This window comes from Macaca fascicularis, chromosome 6 (genome assembly GCF_037993035.2).
Source record: "Macaca fascicularis isolate 582-1 chromosome 6, T2T-MFA8v1.1".
Lineage (NCBI taxonomy): Eukaryota > Metazoa > Chordata > Mammalia > Primates > Cercopithecidae > Macaca > Macaca fascicularis.
The window spans coordinates 183,601,398-183,619,831 of record NC_088380.1 but is presented as its reverse complement, the minus strand read 5'-3'; positions in this window follow the sequence as shown (position 1 = coordinate 183,619,831).

The following is an 18,434-nucleotide window of genomic DNA, read 5'->3' as shown; positions in this document are numbered from 1 at the left end:
TGGGGAAACCTGTGTGTAGGGGCTTTCCTCCCTTCTTTAGCTCCAGATGCTGAGCTGGCACCTGCCTTCCCACTTCCTTCCTAAGGATGCAGTTTCCGGGGTTCTCAGTCCCTCCCTGTGTAGACAGATCCAAAGGCCCAAGTAGTAACACCATACTCGGAACTGCCGCCGGGTGGGGGTTGTTCCACTCTTTCTATTCAGAAGATGTTTTCCCAGGCTCCTCCTGGTGTTAAATCATTCCTCCAAATTAGCAGGAACACTCATTACCAACCCAACCACCTCCATTAGGCAGGAAATGTGTCTTCTTGTGGCAGCTCCCCTCAGACCTGGGGCCATCCCCCAGCACTCCCTGGATAGGGGTGGGTGGGAGGCTGGCTGGAAGCAGGGGGTGGAGCAGGCGCTACTCCTAACTGGCGGTGTGGGGGTGGGGGGTAGCACGGAGCCTTGCCAGGGCGGGTGATAGTCACAATGGCTTCAGGCTCCTCTTCTGCGCCCTTACCCCTCAGTCCCCCAGACCCCCTGCTCAAAGGGCATACAAGTGCCCTCACTTGTGGGCCCTGCCTCTCTGGTCCTGCCTCTGTAGACAGGCCTGGGTGATGGGTTTTAAGGAAGGCAATGAGGGCAGGGGCATTTGTAAAGCAGTGAGAGACCAGATATCACTTATTTATGGGAATTATCTTAAGAGTTCAGTCCTTTCCACCATGGGAGGCCGAGGCAAGAGGATTGCTTGCGTCTGGGAATTTGAGATCAGCCTGGGCAACATGGCGAGACCCCATCTCTACAAAAAAAAGTACAAAATGAAAAAGAGTTCAGTCTTTCCACAATCTAAAGTTTGGATGTGGGCTTTCAAAACAGCTGTGGATGCCCTCTGTCTCCAGGCCCCCAGGGCTCCCCACTGCCCAGCTCAGGGCCTGGAAGCTGTCCTGAACTGGGTCTCCCAACAGGTGTGTTGGAGAACTCCAGCTCACTGCAGTTTTCTAACGCGTTACTCACCAGACTGTCTTCAGGGAACAGAAACTGATTAAAAACCAGGCGTGAAATGGCTCATCCTACACAATGGGTATAATAAATATTAGATAACAACAACAACGATAATAATAATTTTACCTGCATCTCCCAGGCTGTCTAAGGAAGTGTCAGCAGCACAGTTACAGACTGGAGAAAATGCAACATTTAGCTGCCTTAAAATAGCCTCCTTTGGCTCATTAGCGGGGTGTGTACCCGAGGGCAGGGGACAGCATTTGTTCAGCTCTGGAATTTCCAGCGTACAGCAGCTCCACACATCATGCCGTGGTATCCTACACACCACACGAGGAAGCCCTTGAGGTCCCAGCATGGGGAAAGCTCCTGTCTAATCTACAATAGGAGGGTGTGTCTAATTGTTCGTTTATCCAGTGAGTATTTATTGAGCTCCTACTGTGTGCCAGGCTGTGGATACTCAGAATGAAAACAACTTGGGGTCCGCCCTTGTGGAGTTTCATCTGATGTAGTGGAAAAATGGCAAGCAAACAAAACCCAAAGCAACCCTGGGAACTTGTTAGAAATGCAGATTCCCAGGCCCCACCCGGACCTGCCAACTGAGGAGCTGTTCTGCTGCCCAGCCATCTAGATGTCCCAAGCCCTCCCGATGAATCTGATGGACACTTTAATGGCGCAGGAGCTGGGACCTGAATGACAAGGAGTGGTGAGCCTTGCCAAGCCCAAGAGGAGTGTTCTGGACAGAGGGCACCGCTGGGCACGGTCCTGTGCCAGGCAGAGGGCCCATGTGAGGGAGAGCCGAGCGACGGGGCCAGTGAGCTGCGGCCCGGAGTAGTGTGGGTGACACCAGGGCAGCTGGCAGGGGCTTCTCAGACCTTCCGAAGACATTTGGATGCTGTTCCAGAGGCGCCACTGCTCTCACCTGCCTCCCGGCCTGGCCTGCTGTGGTGTAGAAACCTTGGACTTCACCTTCGCCTTCTTTCTAGGGAAAGGGCAGGGATCAGCTATAACTCCTGTCCTGTGTCTCAAGAGTTTTCCGATTCCATCCAGTGCCCAGCTGGGTTCACTGGTCACTTCTCTCCACCAGTCTAGGAGAGTGGGAGAGGGATGGAGGAGAGATTTCGCTTCTCCTAGAAACACAGAAATGGGTGTGGAGGTGACAAAGGTGGTAGGACCCTAGGGAAAGGCTGGGAGAGCCCAGAAAAAGCAAGCCATGGTGTCGGGATGCGGGAAGGGCAGAAGCCTGGAAGTAAGGAAGGAGAGACTCAGTCGCTCTCCCAGTGCCCGTGGAGAGACTGGACAGGCCCTGGACCCCCCTTCAAGCTGTCTGGCCAGGAGACTGGTGTGAGCCGCTTGTCACTCCCTCCCCACTCCATCCTGCTGCAGTGGTGAGGTGCAGAGCAGTGCAGCGTGGCCACTGCTAAATCCCTCCCAAGCCACCTCACTGGGCACTCAAGTGATGTACAGCTCCAGGAGACAGACACGAGTCCCAGGGGCCCCACTGGGACAGCTGTCCTGCATGTCACCTCATAAGCCCAGCCCACAGGCACTGCCTCGGAGAGCAGGTCAGCCCCCCTGGAGAAAAGCCTCCTGCCCCGCTTGTTATTCCAGCAGCTCCGGCTGGGGGCATAGACACGTCGGCCTGCCAAGCAGAGGCCCCTCCCAGAAGGTAGGCCGCAAAACCCAAGGAGGGCTTGATGACCTCAGAAACTGGGAACTGGTTGGGCGCGGTGGCTCACGCCTGTAATCCCAGCACTTTGGGAGGCCAAGGCAGAAGGATCACTTGAGCCCGGGACTTCGAGACCAGCTTGGGCAATGTAGTGAGACCCTATCTCAAAAAAAAGAGAAAAAAGAAAAAGAAAAAAGGAAAACATCAGAAACAGCACATCATGAACCCTGTGAGGCCACTTGTTCAGTCTTCCCATTTTCAAAGTCTTTCTTGAGCATCCACTATGCCCTGGGGACTGCTCTGGGCCCTGAGGATCCCCCGTCTGTGAATAAGACAAGCTAGGTCCCCTCTTCCCTGGAACTTCCTGTTCTAACGGGATGAGATAATAACACGAGGCTAGTAAATGGGACAGTGACAGGGAGCATGCTGTAGGGTGATGTTCCTGGGGGTGGAGGGCTACCAGGCAAGGCCCCGGAGGGCCTGACATTTTTGCTGAGACATGGATGATGAGAGGGAGCAGAGAGGGACCTGCAGGAAGACCGTCCCGGCAGAGGAACAGCCAGTGCAAAGACCCGGACAGCAGCGGGCCCATTACCCCCTGCAAGGAAGCCAGGCCTCAGAAGAGGTGGCAAAATCACTGTCCCTTTTCCCCTGGAACAAGTCCAATCACTCACCTACGTGGGGTTTCTTCTGGTACCAAGGAATAGTCAGAAAAGAGACCAAATCAAATAGAAGCAGTCTGATATTTTCAGGCTATTTGCAGGCCCCTGGAGCTCACATTTGGAGGGCAGGGGAGGGAGTGCCAGCAGAGAGGTGAAGCCAGAGGTTATAGAATGCATCAGCCAGACACAGCGAGGATCCCAGCTCTACTGCTCACCGGCTGTGTGACCTGGGCAATTGCTTCCCATCTCTGGACCTGCATTTTCTTCCCTCTATCTTGCCTTTTTTTTTTTTTTTCTTTTTTTGAGACAGGGTCTTGCTCTGTCCCCGAGGCTGGAGTGCCATGGAGCCATCACGGCTCACGGCAACCTCTGCCTGCTGGGCGCAAGTGATCCTCCCACTTCAGCCTCTTGAGTAGCTGGGACCACGGGCGTGCACCATCGCACCCGGCTAATTTTTGTATTTTGTGTAGAGACAGGGTCTCACTATGTTCCCTAGGCTGGTCTCAAACTCCTGGGCTCAAGAGATCCTCCTGCCTCGGCCTCCCAAAGTTCTGGGATTACAGGCATGAGCCTGGCCTCTATCTTGTTACATGTAATTCCTGAAAACGGTATTTAGGAAACACCTGGTAGAGGTAGCTCCTCCATCCACAGTGGCTGTGATTGCAACACCCAAGTTTGAGCCACACTCTGTGTTGTTCTGCAGGGTTTATTAAGCACCTCCTGACCACAGGAACAGAAGAGGGCATGATTCCTGCACCCGAGCCCTACACAGGGAGGAAGAAGCATCTGTAGAGAGCAAGGTAGAGCACACAGTGCTGGCAGAGTCGGAGAGGACAGGGTCACTGGGGGCTGTTGTCTCTGTCTTCCCAGCTTATGGGACTTCTTTTCTTGAAACAGAATCCGTCCCTCAGAAGTCTCCCCTCCTCCTTCCTTAGCTCCTGTGAATCAGGTGGGGCCCCCTCCCACCAGGGTCAGGGGCACACTCTGCACCAGACCTGGCCTTTCAGCCCTGTGGGCCCCGCTGCTCTATGGTGATTGGTCAGGGGTGGAGTGAGCATCGCCCTGGGGCCTTGGCAGAACCCTGGCCAAAGGTTTCTCTTTCCACAGGGGTTGCTAAACCGCAGGGTGGGCACCTGGACTACCGGAGCCATCCCTCCTCTTCTTGCAGAGGGCCTTCTGAGAATGAAGTCACACAGAGGCCAAAAGAGCCCAGAGATGGAGAGAGACCAAGCACTCATGATGCTGTTGGAGTCCCTGGAACCACCCAGGCCCGGTCCGGCAGCACCATCTCTGGACTTTAAAGTGATGTCAGACAATTCTCTTTCGGCTCATGTCAATTTTAATTGGGTTTCTGTCACTTGCGACCAAAGATTCCTGACTGATTCAGAGGATTTCGTTAGGGGAGATAGAGCTTGAGCTTCCAAGAAGGATCTGAATCGATGATTAGGGAGAGACAAGAGTGTGTATTAGGGAATGGTAAGAAATGAAATTGAGAGGTGGTGTGGATGCGTGTTCGTTGCTGCCTCAACATCCATTTTCTCCCCTCCCCCTTCCTCATGGAATCTGGAATTTCCTATCCATGCATTTTGGTAAAATTGACCCCAAATGCAGCTTCAGGGGTGGGCCCAGGTTAGCTTAGCTGATAGCATTTTCCATCCCCATGTCCAGGTGGAGATAACTGAATCATGGCGGGGGTTTCCCTCACCCTATTCTCCTGATAGTGAGTGAGTTCTTATGAGATCTGGTGGTTTTATGAGGGGCTTTTCCCTTTTTTGCTGGGCACTTCTCCTTGCTACCGCCATGTGAGGAAGGATGTGTTTGCTTCCCCTTCCACCATGATTGTAAGTTTCCTGAAGCCCCCAGCCATGCTGAACTGTGAGTCCATTAAACCTCTTTCCTTTATAAATTACCCAGATTTGGTATGTCTTTATTAGCAGCATGAGAGCAGACTAATACACTCCCATTGCACAGCGATAGGTGTGCATAAATGAAGTAGTGCATGGCCCAACATCAGCATAATCAGGGCCAATGAGGTTCCATTGTGAGGCTTTAATTTAATCATGGGAAACATTCCCATTGAACACAAATAAGAAAGTGGCCTTGGAAGCTTCTGGTAGCCATCTTGCAACCATGAGAAGAGAGCCTGCTGAGAATGGAGCCTGTACCAGGGCTGATTCAATAAATGGAAGCACTGGGCCACATTGTTGGAGTCCTGGAACGGGCCACACCTGAAGGAGGATCTACCCTGAACTACTCAGCTACATGAACCAGTAAAGTTCCTTTGGGCTTAGGAAGTTTGATTTAGTTTTCTGGCATGTGTAAAAAAGAATCCTGTCTGCTTCAAATGAGACTCAAGGTGAGGCTCTCATTTTCTGATGTCCCGCCCTGCAGTGGCCTAGGTCAACAGCAACACTCCATCCTCCTAGTCTGCACCCTGTGGCCTCTAGAAAAGAATTTTGTTTTTCTCAAACTCAGGCCACCAGAATGCAGGGAGCCTCTCTAGGGCCTTGGAACTGAGGCTCCTGAAAGGGCCAGGGATCGATGGAAGTTTGTGTGCCATGTGGGCTGGAGTGATCTCAGAGCCCCAGACACCCTGGAGGAGACAATAACTCACGCCGGGTCCTCCTCTGCCCTTCCCCCAGCCCATCCTGGGCAAGGACAGCCATCAATCCCACTTATCAGTCCTCTTATTTCATCCTTTATCCAGCTGTCTTGGGTGTCACTCCACATCCTTAACGCAGAGTTATGAGAGATTGAGCGCTCAGGCCTGGGCTGGCTGAAGGATTCATGGGTCCAGAGCTGCCCATTCATCAGGGAGAAATTGCCGTGGCTTTGGGGGTGAGGTGGAATATGATTGACTGGCTCAGGGAGAGGGGGCTTTGCTCTCAGCAGCTAGAAATATCAAAGTCACGGCAAGGAGGGTAGGGATGTTGGGTGAGAAGACCCCCACATTCCTGTGAAGACAATCCTAGGCCTACGGGTTATAAGCAAGACCAGCTCCAGGAACACGGAGCCAGGCAAGTCGTTGGCTCAACAATTATAGGGCATCCCAGGCAGGGGAACCTGGGAAGATGAGTCCGACTTGCCCCAAAGCAATCCAAAGAATCTCCAAAAAATGTGTGTCAGTCCCTGGCTACCCTGGTTAACCACACCGCACCCCCACCCCCAAATGGCTGCCCACTACAGTTAAAGTAAAACCTCTGCTCCTGACCCCAGCTTCTGAAGTCCTCTTTGATGGAGCCCCTGCCCACCTCACCTGCCACGCCCCAGCACCTGCTGCCTCTGCCTGTTCTTCAAACACCCAAGACCTTTGCGCTCACTGTCCCCTCTGCCTGGAGACTCGCCCCCCAGGGTCTCACATGGCTGGGTTCCTTGCTGCGTTCAGGACTCAGGGCTCCAGAGAAAGCTTTCTTGCCCCTTCCTTGTCTCCTGCAGCCCCCTGGCTGTTTCATTCCCCTCACAGTGCCGAGCACTGGCCCAAATCGCCTAAGGTTCCTTTTCCCTTTACTTGAAGAGATGCCAACTAGTAACCTAGTCCCTGAGGGCAGGGTTCTGTCTGTCTTCTCCATCGCTGGGTCCCCAGGCAGCTCTCACTGTGTCGCTGGACATCACGGGCACTCTATAAAAGTATGTTAAGTGCATAAACTACCACCCTCCACAGCCAGGCTCCAGGACGAGGCATCCTGGAAAGGGGCGATTGCCCGAGGCTGTGCTGAGGACTGAGTTTTCTGTAGACCCCACCCGGATGGCTTCTCTAGCAGACAGAGGGAAGGGAGGCTGCTTGTTCGGGAGGCATGGCTATTTTGTGTCGCCAGGAGGTTGCCATGGGAACGCCCGGCTGTGCAGCAAAGACCCCCCTTAAAGTTAGAGATGTAGAGATATGAAGAGATGGCGCAAGTCAATGAAGTATGGACCAATCACTGCAGAGCCTCGGCCGTCGGGAGGGGAGGACTTTCGGGTCACCCTCACCTGCCCTCAGCCTTATCGTGCCACTCTTCTCTGTCCCTTCACTCGTACCTTCTCTCATTCCCAGCCTGTTTCTATCTGTGTGATCAGGAGCACCCACCTGGGGGCCACAGGTCCTGCTGAGGTCACCCAGGCATCTACCATCCAGGTGTTGGGTGATGGAAGAGGCATGACAGTAAACGTAGACGTGGGAGATGAAGCATGACAGCAAGCATGTATTGAGCACTTACCGTATGTATGTCAGGATCGATGCAGCAAACATGTATTGAGCACTTACTGTATGTATGTCAGAATCGATGCTTATACCAGTTACTGGACTCAATCCTTACCTGGCCCCAGAAGGGGGGTGTATCAGCCCCACTTTACAGACGAAGTAACTAAGGCTCAGAGAGGTTATGTGAAATTTCTGGAAATTCCCACCTAACACGAGGTAATTCCAGCGTTAGAACCCAGGGAGTCCAAATCAAGCTCCAAACCAGGGAGTCCAAATTCAGGCTCTTAACCACTCTGCCATCCCAGCAATTCTAAACACAAGCAAGCCTGGTAATTCCTGCGTATTGAATGGTTACTGCAGGCCAGGCGCTTTGTTTCCTGTATTAGTCCATTTCCATGCTGCTGATAAAGACATACCCAAAACTGGGAACGACATGAGGTTAAATCAGACTCACAGTTCCACGTGGCTGGGGAGGCCTCAGAATCGTGGCAGGAGGCGAAAGGCACTTCTTACATGGCAGCAGCAAGAGAAAATGAGGAAGAAGCAAAGGCGGAAACCCCTGATGAACCCATCAGATCTTGTGAGACTTATTCACTACCACGAGAATAGCACAGGAAAGGCCCCATGATTCAATTTTCTCCCCCTGGGTTCCTCCCGCAACACGTGGGAATTCTGGGAGATACAATTCAAGTTGAGATTTGGTGGGGATACAGCCAAACCGTATCATTACATAGGTGCCTTTGTTATTTCACACTGGGAAACGAAGGGTGTCAGGAATAAAGTTATTCACCAAGTGGTAGTTTGGACCTACATACTTGCCCAGAGTCCAAGTTCGTGGGCCCTGGACACACAGGGCCGGAACAGACCCTCCAGCCTGGCCACCCTTAAATTCCAGGGTTTAAGGAAAGGCAACACTTCCTTTCCCCAAACCCCACCATGCCCAGGGCCTGGGGAGGGCACTGAGGATGTCCAGCAACCTGACCAGAACGAGTGGCCCTGTGTGGGCTGCAAGATGCCCTTGGACCACAGCCTGGAGGGAGCATGGCACCCCCTGTCCAGGGTCGGGGCCAGGCGGGGTATCACTCCACTGCTCACATGGGCAGGGCCCTTCTCAGAGCCTGGCCCTCCTCACTGGAAATGTGGAATAACTCTTCTCGCCGCTTTAGGGGTGTCGAGGGTGCCTGTGAACTTGTCCGTGAACAGGGCTGCCGCAGCGCGGGCGGGTCCGCCGCTGGGAATCAGATGAGTGAGAGTCGGTATTTACTGCTGCGAGTATCCTTCCTTCCTCACCCTCCAAACAGATCCTCTCCAAGGCATTTAAATGGAGATTAAATTATAAAACTTTAATTCAAATGCAGTTTTCTAGGAATCTGCCAACTGCACGCGGTGGCTTAGAGCCGAGCAGCTCTGCGAGGGCCAAACGCAGCCCGGCCTGGAGGTGGCCCCTCAGCTTGCTGCGAGGACGCACTCTCCAGGCCTCTCCTGGGCTCTTGCTGTGCCTGTCTCCTGGCTGTGCCTTCAGCCAACACCGGGGAACAGGAAGCGGGGGTGGGGTGGGATAGGATTGGAGAGTGGAGATGGGGTGCCTATTGTTCTTTTAAGCCATGACTGGTGTCTTCCCCCAGAAAGAAACCTCTTTCTCCCAGGCCCTTGGCAAGAAAAGGCATGAGACATCTGACAAAGGGAAGCCAGACATCTCTCTTCATTCCAGAGGGCAAACAGGGCTTTTCTGGGAAGTCCTCCAATTTTCTCTCTGATGCTGCCCCCCCACCACCCTGCCACCAACGTCCAGAATGTCAAAGCTCTAAATAACCTAGCACCTCTCTGTGTTTGCATTAGTTACCCGTCACTGCAATAAAGCTGTGTCACAAACTACTCCAAGAATCTCAGTGACTGAAACCCACAATCATTTCTTTTTTCTGTCCATAGGCTTCAGGCCACAGGTCAGGCTCAGCTCTGTTTCACATGTCACATTCCAGGACCAGAAGCTACCTGGGGGGTGCTCTTCTCATGGTGGCTGGAAGAACACAAGGAGACCCTCAAAACCACACACACAGGCTCGGCGCAGTGGATCATGCCTGTAATCCCAGCACTTTGGGAAGCCGAGGCGGGTGGATCACCTGAGGTCAGGAGTTTGAGACCAGCCTGTCCAACATGGCAAAACCCCATTGCTACTAAAAATACAAAACTTAGCTGGGCATGGTGATCGGCGCCTGTAATCCCAGTTACTCAGGAGGCTAGGGCAGGAGAATTGCTTGAAGCCAGGAGGCGGGGATTGCAGTGAGCTGAGATCATACCACTGTACTCCAGCCTGGGCGACAGAGCGAGACTCAGTCTCAAAAAACAACAACAATAACAACAAAAACAAAGCGAAAAATGAAGCCCACACACACTGCTCGCATCACATCTGCTAACACTCCATTGGTCACAGTGAGTTATGGGGCCAAGTCCAACATCACTGGGGTGACAATGTGTCCTCAGTCCATTTGAATGGAAGTCACTGCAAAGTCACATGGCATTATGTTAAAAAAACAGCAAAATAACAACAACAACAAAAGTGACCTGGCAAAGAGTGCAGTGCTGTGAGTCCATTACAGGGAGGCAGTGCTTACAAACAGGATGGAGTGTCAGCTGGTCACTCCTTCAAGTCCATTTGCCTTTGGCGGGTTTCCCCTTCCTGCCTTTGGAGGAGAAGCATCTCCACTGACCCCATTCCTGGCTATAGGGTGGGACCAGCAGGCTCAAGACAGTCTGACACCCTATTCCATAGCCACAGTCATTGACTCAAAGATAGGCCTTTGACCTAAGTCAATGAGGGACACTGAATCCCCAAAATAAATCCAGAAAGCCCCTCCCTTCCTCACCAGAAATAACAAAGAAACACAGAGTCCAAGGGGCTTTTTGGCGACCGACCTCTGCCTCTGAGAGGAACCAGCCTGAGGATGGAGCTGTGGAAAACAGTGCAGAGGTTCAGAAAAACTCAGGTCCTGGGGTGATGGGATTTAGCTGGATCAAGCTTTACCTGAAACTTGACTACCACTTAACTTTTCACTTATAAGGGCAAATACATTCCCTTTTTGGTTTTGGCCAGTTTGAGTTTCATCCTCCATCATTTGCAACCCAAAGATTCCTGAGTGATAGTGATGACATCAGAGAGAAGACAAGAGAGAAGGAAAGCTTCCTAGCCTTTTCACCTCCTTACACAGCTCCGCACCAGCCGTGAATGTAGGCCCGAGAGCATGGTGAGATTTGATCAGCTCCACCAAGACGGTTCAGAGCCAGCCAGTTCCCCATGCTTTGCTGCACCCGCCATGGGCTTCATCGAGCCAAACAATCACCCCTTTCATCAAGACCTGCTTACCTCTGGATGCAGCCTCCAGCCGCTGGCTGGCCCCGAGGGCCAGGGAGTCTGGAACTCCTGCCTCATAGATCAAAGATCCGTTTGCACGGAGTGGGAGAATGTAGGTCATTTTTCAATGCGTATGGCTACCTTTGGGCAACCATGAATGTCAGAAGTGTGGCTGGGATGGCAGGGCTTGGTCCATTGGTATTTGTCTCAGAAGGAGCTGCCTACATCTACCCACTCACCAAATATGGGGGGATCTGGAAAAGGGGATATGGAGTGTGTTCCCCACAACACATACACTATAAATAGGGATGACTTTGACTCTCTCTGGACCCCAAAGCCTTCCTCCCATCCCTTAGACACTGAGATAAGAGACAACTTTTTTTGTTGTGATTGTTGTTTTTAAATCTTGTTTTGTGAAAGAGAGAAAGAAAAAAGGCAAGTCCATTAAGTCATTTATTCCTAATGCTCCAAACATCACCGGCTGCTGGGGTAGTTGAGCAGTAAATCTGGGCTTGCAGAAAAATCAAGAAAATTAGTGCTTGTGAAAGGGAAAGACTGACAGCCCTGGATAGGGACGCACAGCCTGCCGGCTCCTCCTCTCCCTCCATGAAGCCCCTCTCTGCTCCCTCCAAAGCCGCTGGGCACTCCTTCCTCCTCTGTCCTGGAGCCCCTGCATAGCACCCCCACCCCCACCCCAGCGCAGCTCCACTCCCCTCTCCCCTACAAATCCTCGCTCCGTAGCCTGGACGGATAGTGCCCCCATCAGGCCACACTCGGCCCTGGGCTATGGGCACTTGTGTGACAAAGACAAACACCCGTGGGGGGATTAGGAGAACGCAGGCAAATCTCCACTGGTGACCCCAATTTCAGATTCGAACCCAGGTCTCCAGAAGTGAGTATGAAGAAAGCACCTAAATTAAAATGCTAATTACTGTCTCTGCAATTGGTAACCAGACAGTCGCTTGTGTCTATTATTAACAGCTCCCGCCGCAGCCCCAGCTCGCCCAGAGACACGGATGATTTAAAGATTCAGGTGCAAGAGAAAATAGCATGAAGCCATGTCTATGTGGTGGGGTGCAGCTGGCGCCGGTGCCACTCCCACGCTGCCCAGAGGTGACCAGGGCATGGGCCACCCAGGCCCCTTCCTGGATGGAAACTTGGGAAGTGGATAGATCGCTGGACCAACAAGATAAGGTCAACTCTGGTGTTTAAAATACCTGCAGAGGTGGGCGCAGTGGCTCACGCCTGTAGTCCCAGCACTTTGGGAGGTCAAGGCAGGTGGATCACCTGAAGTCAGGAGTGAAAGACCAGCCTGACCAGCATGGTGAAACCCTGTGTCTACTAAAATAAATAAATAAATAAAATACAAAAAATTAGCCGGGCCTGGTGGCCTGTGCCTGTAATCCCAACTACATGAGAGACTGAGGCAGGAGAATCACTTGAACCCAGGAGGTGGAGGTTGCAGTGAGCAGAGATCGCACCACTGCACTCCAGCCTGGGCAACAGAGTGAGACTCCGTCTCAAATAAATAAATAAATAAATAAATAAATAAATAAATAAATGCCTGCAGAGCCCTCTGTGGCTCCCAAAGGACATCCATATTTTCTTAATTAAACCCCAGGGTTTGGAGAGCGTAGGAGTTTGAGCTCTGATCCCCAGGCAGGAAGAGGGCCAGGTAAGATTCCATCCTGGGCATGAAGCCTCCCCTGCCACTGGTGGCTCCTGGGATCCGGGACTGCCCAGGCACATAGTGAAGGAGGGAAGGGTTTGCCTGTGGGGAAAATGTGGCCCCTGAGCTGCCTGTTCCCACTGAGCCGTGCTCCACTGTCACACTGGCCTCCAGAAATCAGACAGAGCAGGTCTCCAGGGAGCCCTTGGACCTTAGCAATGCCCATGGAAGCTGGCCAGGCCGAGCGCTGAGGCCACGGGAGACCACAGGGAAGGAATAAAGGAGGAACATGTAACACCCAGTAGAACAAACAGCAGAGCCAGAAGAGACCCAAGTGTTCACTCTCCTGTGTTCACCGTGGGTGCACAGGGTGGCCGCACTGCCTGATAAGGACCGGGGTGGGTTCAGATCTCCTCCATAAACTCACTGTCCAGATGCACAGAGGCTGCAAGGCCACGTCCCCCTCACATCATCCTGTAAAGCTGCTGCCACAGTAACCCCACCCCACCCTGAGATGACCTCATCCTGCATCTGTGGGCTTGGGACGAGGTCTGCTTGGTGTCCCCAAAACATGGCTCCAGACACAGAGGGTGCCCTGTGATGTCTTACCGAACCAGTGAATAAATAAGTTAGATGCTCTGACCGAACAGCCTCACACAGGCCTGGGCCAGCTCCTGCCAGCTCCTAGGAACCAACTGTTAAATATTCAAGATTCGTGGGTTTGGTCGTTTAACAATTGGTAGCTTGAGATCAGCCAGGGTGAGGGTATTTACACCACAGCCATCAGCAAAGGCTCCCAGTCCGGGCTCTTTTCTACCCAGCCCCACCCCTAGCAAAACACCAAAAGCCAATCTTCTTAATCTGAGTTAATCTCCTTAATCTGCAAAATCTTCCAAATGCAGGGAAAGTTGAAATGCCTCCTGCAGTAGGTCCTGCTCCGTTTCCTCTGACGCATTAATTCCTATCTTTTCAGCCACCTCCAGCAAGCCCCAGGGCCCCTTGGAGCTGGTGCCAGAAGAGTTAATTCCCATCACCTCCCCATCCCTTCCTCAACACACCACCTGTTCTGCTCGGGCTCTGGCCCCAGGTGGGGTATAAACACCCCCAGTGATGAATGGCCCGGCAAGCAGCAGTGCCGGTGACGCTGGGGCCCTCTGCTCCCTCCACCACCTGTTCTATCCCAGCTGGAGGGGGGGTACTGGAGGAGGGGGCTTCCATCTGAGTCAGAATCATTCATCCTAAGTAATTAGCTGCCAAAGAGAATGGAAACCTGCAGCCGGGGAGCAGAGGTCTCCCCCCAGCCAGCTTCTCCAAACTCCTCCTGCCCCAGACTTGCCTCCGGAGGCTGCTGGGAGAGCTGGAAACCTGAGGAGGCCAGAAAACCATCTGCCAGGGCTCAGGTCTCTTTGCAGATCAAAAGCTAAGCCACTCCTTTCAAGACTGCTTCTGTCAAGCCCTGCCTTGTCCAACCCACAGCTTCCCTCCCAAGGCTGCTGTGCCGGGCCTCTCAGTCACCCTCTCCCGAGCTGTACTGGTTGAGTTGTATTGGTTACCTGTGCCTAAGGCGTCTCAGCCCAGGGAAAGCGAAGGCGTCATCACCCGCCGAGTCAGGCCCCGATCTTGGACCCCCCGTGTGGGTAGCTGGGTTTGGGTTGTGCCTGATGCCCAGGTCCCATCTTCCACCCATTTTGGTGCTTTCCCCCAAAGCAAGCAATGTAGGTGCCCTCTGCAGTGTATGCCAGCCCAGCCTCCAGCCGCCAGCACCTGCAACCACATTTCTTTGCCCGAGACCTTTCTCTGACATCTGGATGCCACTCTGCCCATGTTGCCACAGGCCAGAGTGCTGGAAAATAAGGCCCCCCGAGAGCAGCCATCAGCCAGTAACTGATAGGAGTTGGTGTCTAGCTGCTCATAATCCTCCCTTCGTGCAGGGTACTCGGAGGCACACTGGGCCCAGCCCTGCAGGGTGGAGCCCTGGTCGCCCACAGTGGAAACTCACTGAGAGCGCTCCCTCTCCTGGCTGCTCCTTCCCCTTTCCCATTCCCCCACCACCTCCCAAATGAACTACTTGCACGGGAAACCTTGTCTCAGGGTTTGCTTCCGGGGGATGCGAACTAAGGCTGCCTCCTTCCAATGCATGGCTGAGTACCTGCTGTGTTCCAGGCGCTGCAGCAAGAAAAGGACACAGGTGTGCAGGCTCTGCCCTGGGTTGGGTCTATGTGGGAGGATTGGCAATGGACAAGGAATCAAATCATATCCTCTTAGATGGTTTTAAACACAATGATGAAAATGCAACCGGATGATGGCAGTGATGCGGAAGTTTGTTTTAGAGGAAGAGAGGGCAGATAGGGAAGAGCGGATCTCTCCAAAGGAGGGTCAGCCACGCAAAGAGCAGTGGGAAGAATATTCCAGGCAGTGGGAACAGCAAATGCAAAGGCTGTGTCATGGGCGTGAGCGAGTTTGGTGTTAGGAACACGTAGAAGGCATTGTGGTAGGAAGGAGGTGGGCCAGGAGAAGGTGGAAGAAGTGAAGTAGGAAAGAACGCCGAGGCTGGACCTGGTGGGCCCCTGCAGAGCACGAAAAGGAGTCTGTGGGTTCAGGAGCACTGGAAATCTTGGGCAGGGTTGAGAGGGGAGGGGGAGGTTTGCTCGGCATCACGGAGCATTGCTCAGCCTACTGCGTGGAGACTGGGTGGAGCGGGGGCAGAAGTGGATTACAGAGGCAGCTGAAGCTCCCCCACCCTTAATCTAAATGGGAGATGCTGGTGCTTGGAGCAACTCCATGTTCTCTGCAGGTGAACCTTCCATTCGAAAACCTGCCCTTTCTCTGCCTAGGACCAGTCCCTGGCCTGTGGGTGCCGTTCCCCAGGCCCCTTCAGGCTGGGGGTGACCTCCAAACCTCAGGCTGATGCTTGAGTCCTTGCTCCCTCTGGAGTCCCCCACAATGCCAAGCGCCCCTGCCCACCACTTGCCCAGGGAACATCCTTGCTCCCCGTGGCTGGGCATCACTAGGGGCCTCCCAGCTCTTGCCTGCTCACGAGTGAGTGAGTGTCATTCCAGATTGAAGTGCCACCGCCACCCAGACCCTGGCCTTCCCTAGTCCAGCGCCCAGAATGGCCCTCGCAGGGCCCAGGCAATGATCATTTAGTGGCACGATGAGCTTGCAGCAGCTTTCCCTGGGCTTCTCAGAGCACATTAACTACATTAGTTTTTACTCAATATCCATCAAGAAACCCTTGAGAGAGCTGAAGGACGTGGCTTAGCCCTAGTTTACAGACGGGTTGTACAAACAGAAAGGTTTCCACATTTTTCAGGAGCACCGAGGAACAGGGCCCCTGTTTGCTGAATCCTAAACCGGCATCAATCACAAATGGGCACAGTTAGGGGAAGAGTTTAAGCCTTGTATGGAAACCAGGTTCGGGGCCTTGGTGCCTGCCTCTGCTGGGGAACAGGCACCACAGAGCTGCAGACCCCTGCCCGGGGACTAGGGGAGAGCTTGCTCTTGCTCTCTCAGAAGGGTCCCGGGTTGCCTGCCGGGCTGGCTCCATCCCGCTTCAGTACTGAGCTTTATGGTATAACTCTAACGCTCAGGATGTGGTGGCACATGCCTGTAATCCCAGCACTTAGGGAGGCCAAGGCTGGAGGATTGCTTGAGCCCAGGAGTCCAAGACCAGCCGACAATCTCTCTTTTGTAGAGATAGGGAGTCCCCTATCTCTACAAAGCATATGAAAATTAGCCAGGCATGATGATATACACCTGTGGTCCCACCTACTTGGGAGGCTAAGTCAGAAGGATTGCTTGAGCCTAGGGGGTTGAGGCTGCAGTGAGCCAAGATTGTGCCACTGCACTCCAGCCTGGGCAACACAGCAAGACCTTGTCTCAAAAAACAAAAGAATAATTCAAGGGCCACTGAGAACTATGTTCTGGGTCCAGGGCAGGAGCAAGAAAAGGTCTAGCAGAGTCTGGGGCATAGACAGCTAGTTATTAACTGCCGCCAGTGTCTATTCTCCCCTCCCTCTGCTCTCCCCTCCCTTCTGGCTCATGGCTGGCAGAATCGACACCCTCTCCAGCCTCCCTGCCACATGACTAAATTCGGACCGTAACGCTGTAAGCATGAGTGTAGCGTGCAGTTCTGGGAAGTGTCCTCAAAGGCAGAACATGTCCTTCTCAGTCCCTTTCTCCTCTCGGCAGCTGGAACTAAGCAGCCACCTTGGCTGGTGAAGTGGAGGAGGTCTCCTGCAGAGGAGGTCGCCGTCGACCGGAAGAAGGCTCTTCTAGTCCCAACTCCTGCCTGCGGGCTCTTGACTGTTTGAGAGAGAAATCGCTTCTATCTTGTTTACAGTGCTGCTTTTTTCTTTCAAGTGGCTTCTATCACTCCTAGCTGAACCCAGTCCTGTTCGCTATAGACTAGAACCTAGATCTGTCTGTTCCCAGGGCCCAGGCCCACCCACCAGCCCACTGCTCTGTGGGTCCTCGTGAAAGGCCATAGTGGTTGGAGGGGTGGTTAAGCTCCAGATGTGTGAATGAGCCGCCCGATAAGGCAGGTGGCCCTGGCTTGACTGAGGCCCCTGTGCAGCTCAGCTAGAAGGTGCTGGGGGTGACCCCATGAGGTTTCTGGAACAGGCTGGAGTGTTGGCTTTTGACAAGGACAGGAAAAGAGCTTGAAGAATGAGAAGGCTGAGGACAAGGACAGCGACTGCAAATTACTTGCTGGCTGGCTTCAGCCCAGCCTCTGGCAAAGCAAAAAGGAAATTCTCAACTGGTCCCCATACAGTTAGAAGAACGTGGTGATGAGGCGGCCTCAGATGTCCCATCCTCATCCTCTGACTCAGTCCTTGTACCCATTGCACAGAAAGGAACCCATGGCTCCCCTTCTACCTCCTGGGAGCACGAGCCAGCTGGTGACCACAGAGCGGATATCATCTGTGTCTCTCTGGCCCCACATCCGTTCGTCCTTCTCACTGCTAACAGCACCCAGTTTCTCTGTGGGAATCCCCATTGTCCCTGCTTTCAATCCATGAGCTTCAGATGGAGCAGACCTCACCCCAGGGTCCAAGGCTGCCACGTGGCTCAGGCCAGGCCAGATAACTTAAATTCCTCCAACTACCAGGATGGGCCAGGGATGGACATGTGACCCGTAAGACCCAGTGAGACTGGAGGAGATGTTCTTTGTTCCTGGGTTTGAACCTGGGAGGGTATAACCCTTTTGCTACCACATGGAGCCTCAGGGTGAAGCTAATGTGGAAACTAGCAGAGCCAAGAGACAGACAGGAGCCCTCCTGGTTCTAGATGGCTCCAAGCTGAAGCTCATCAGCCCTGGACATGTATATATCAGCAGATTTCTTCCCCCATCACCACCCAGAGCAACTCGCCTACGTACGTTCTAGTCTCTCTGACTGGAACGTCATTCCTTCTCCAGCTGGCAAAATCCCCTCCGCATCTTAAGGCAAATGTAAACTGCTCCCCCCACCATGAAGGAGCCGGCTCTCTCCCCTGCCCCAGTCGAGCACCGATCACATAATTGGGAACCATTTTCACGTGGGCTCCACCTCCCCATAGGAGTCTCCTCAGCCCAGGACCTGCATCTCCTGTAACTGTATCCAGCACCCAGCATCCAGTAGGCGCTCACTAAATACCGGTTGAATAAATAAATGAATGACTGCAGAGAAGCAAGCTAATCGTTCATCAAGTTTATGGATGACATGGAATTGGGAGCAGTTTCTAGCCAGAGGTGAGAATCGTAAAGCAGATTGGCTTTCGCAAATGAGACTACAGCAAGACGGAATCGGAATTGGATGACGTTCATTAAGTAACTAGTTTGAGGAAGTCGTCGCCGGGAGTGTGTGAGAGCTGGGGATATAATGGTTTCTGTGCACGTTCCAAGACAAGCTGTGGGTGGCAGGCTGGACAGGGGGCGAAAGAAGTTG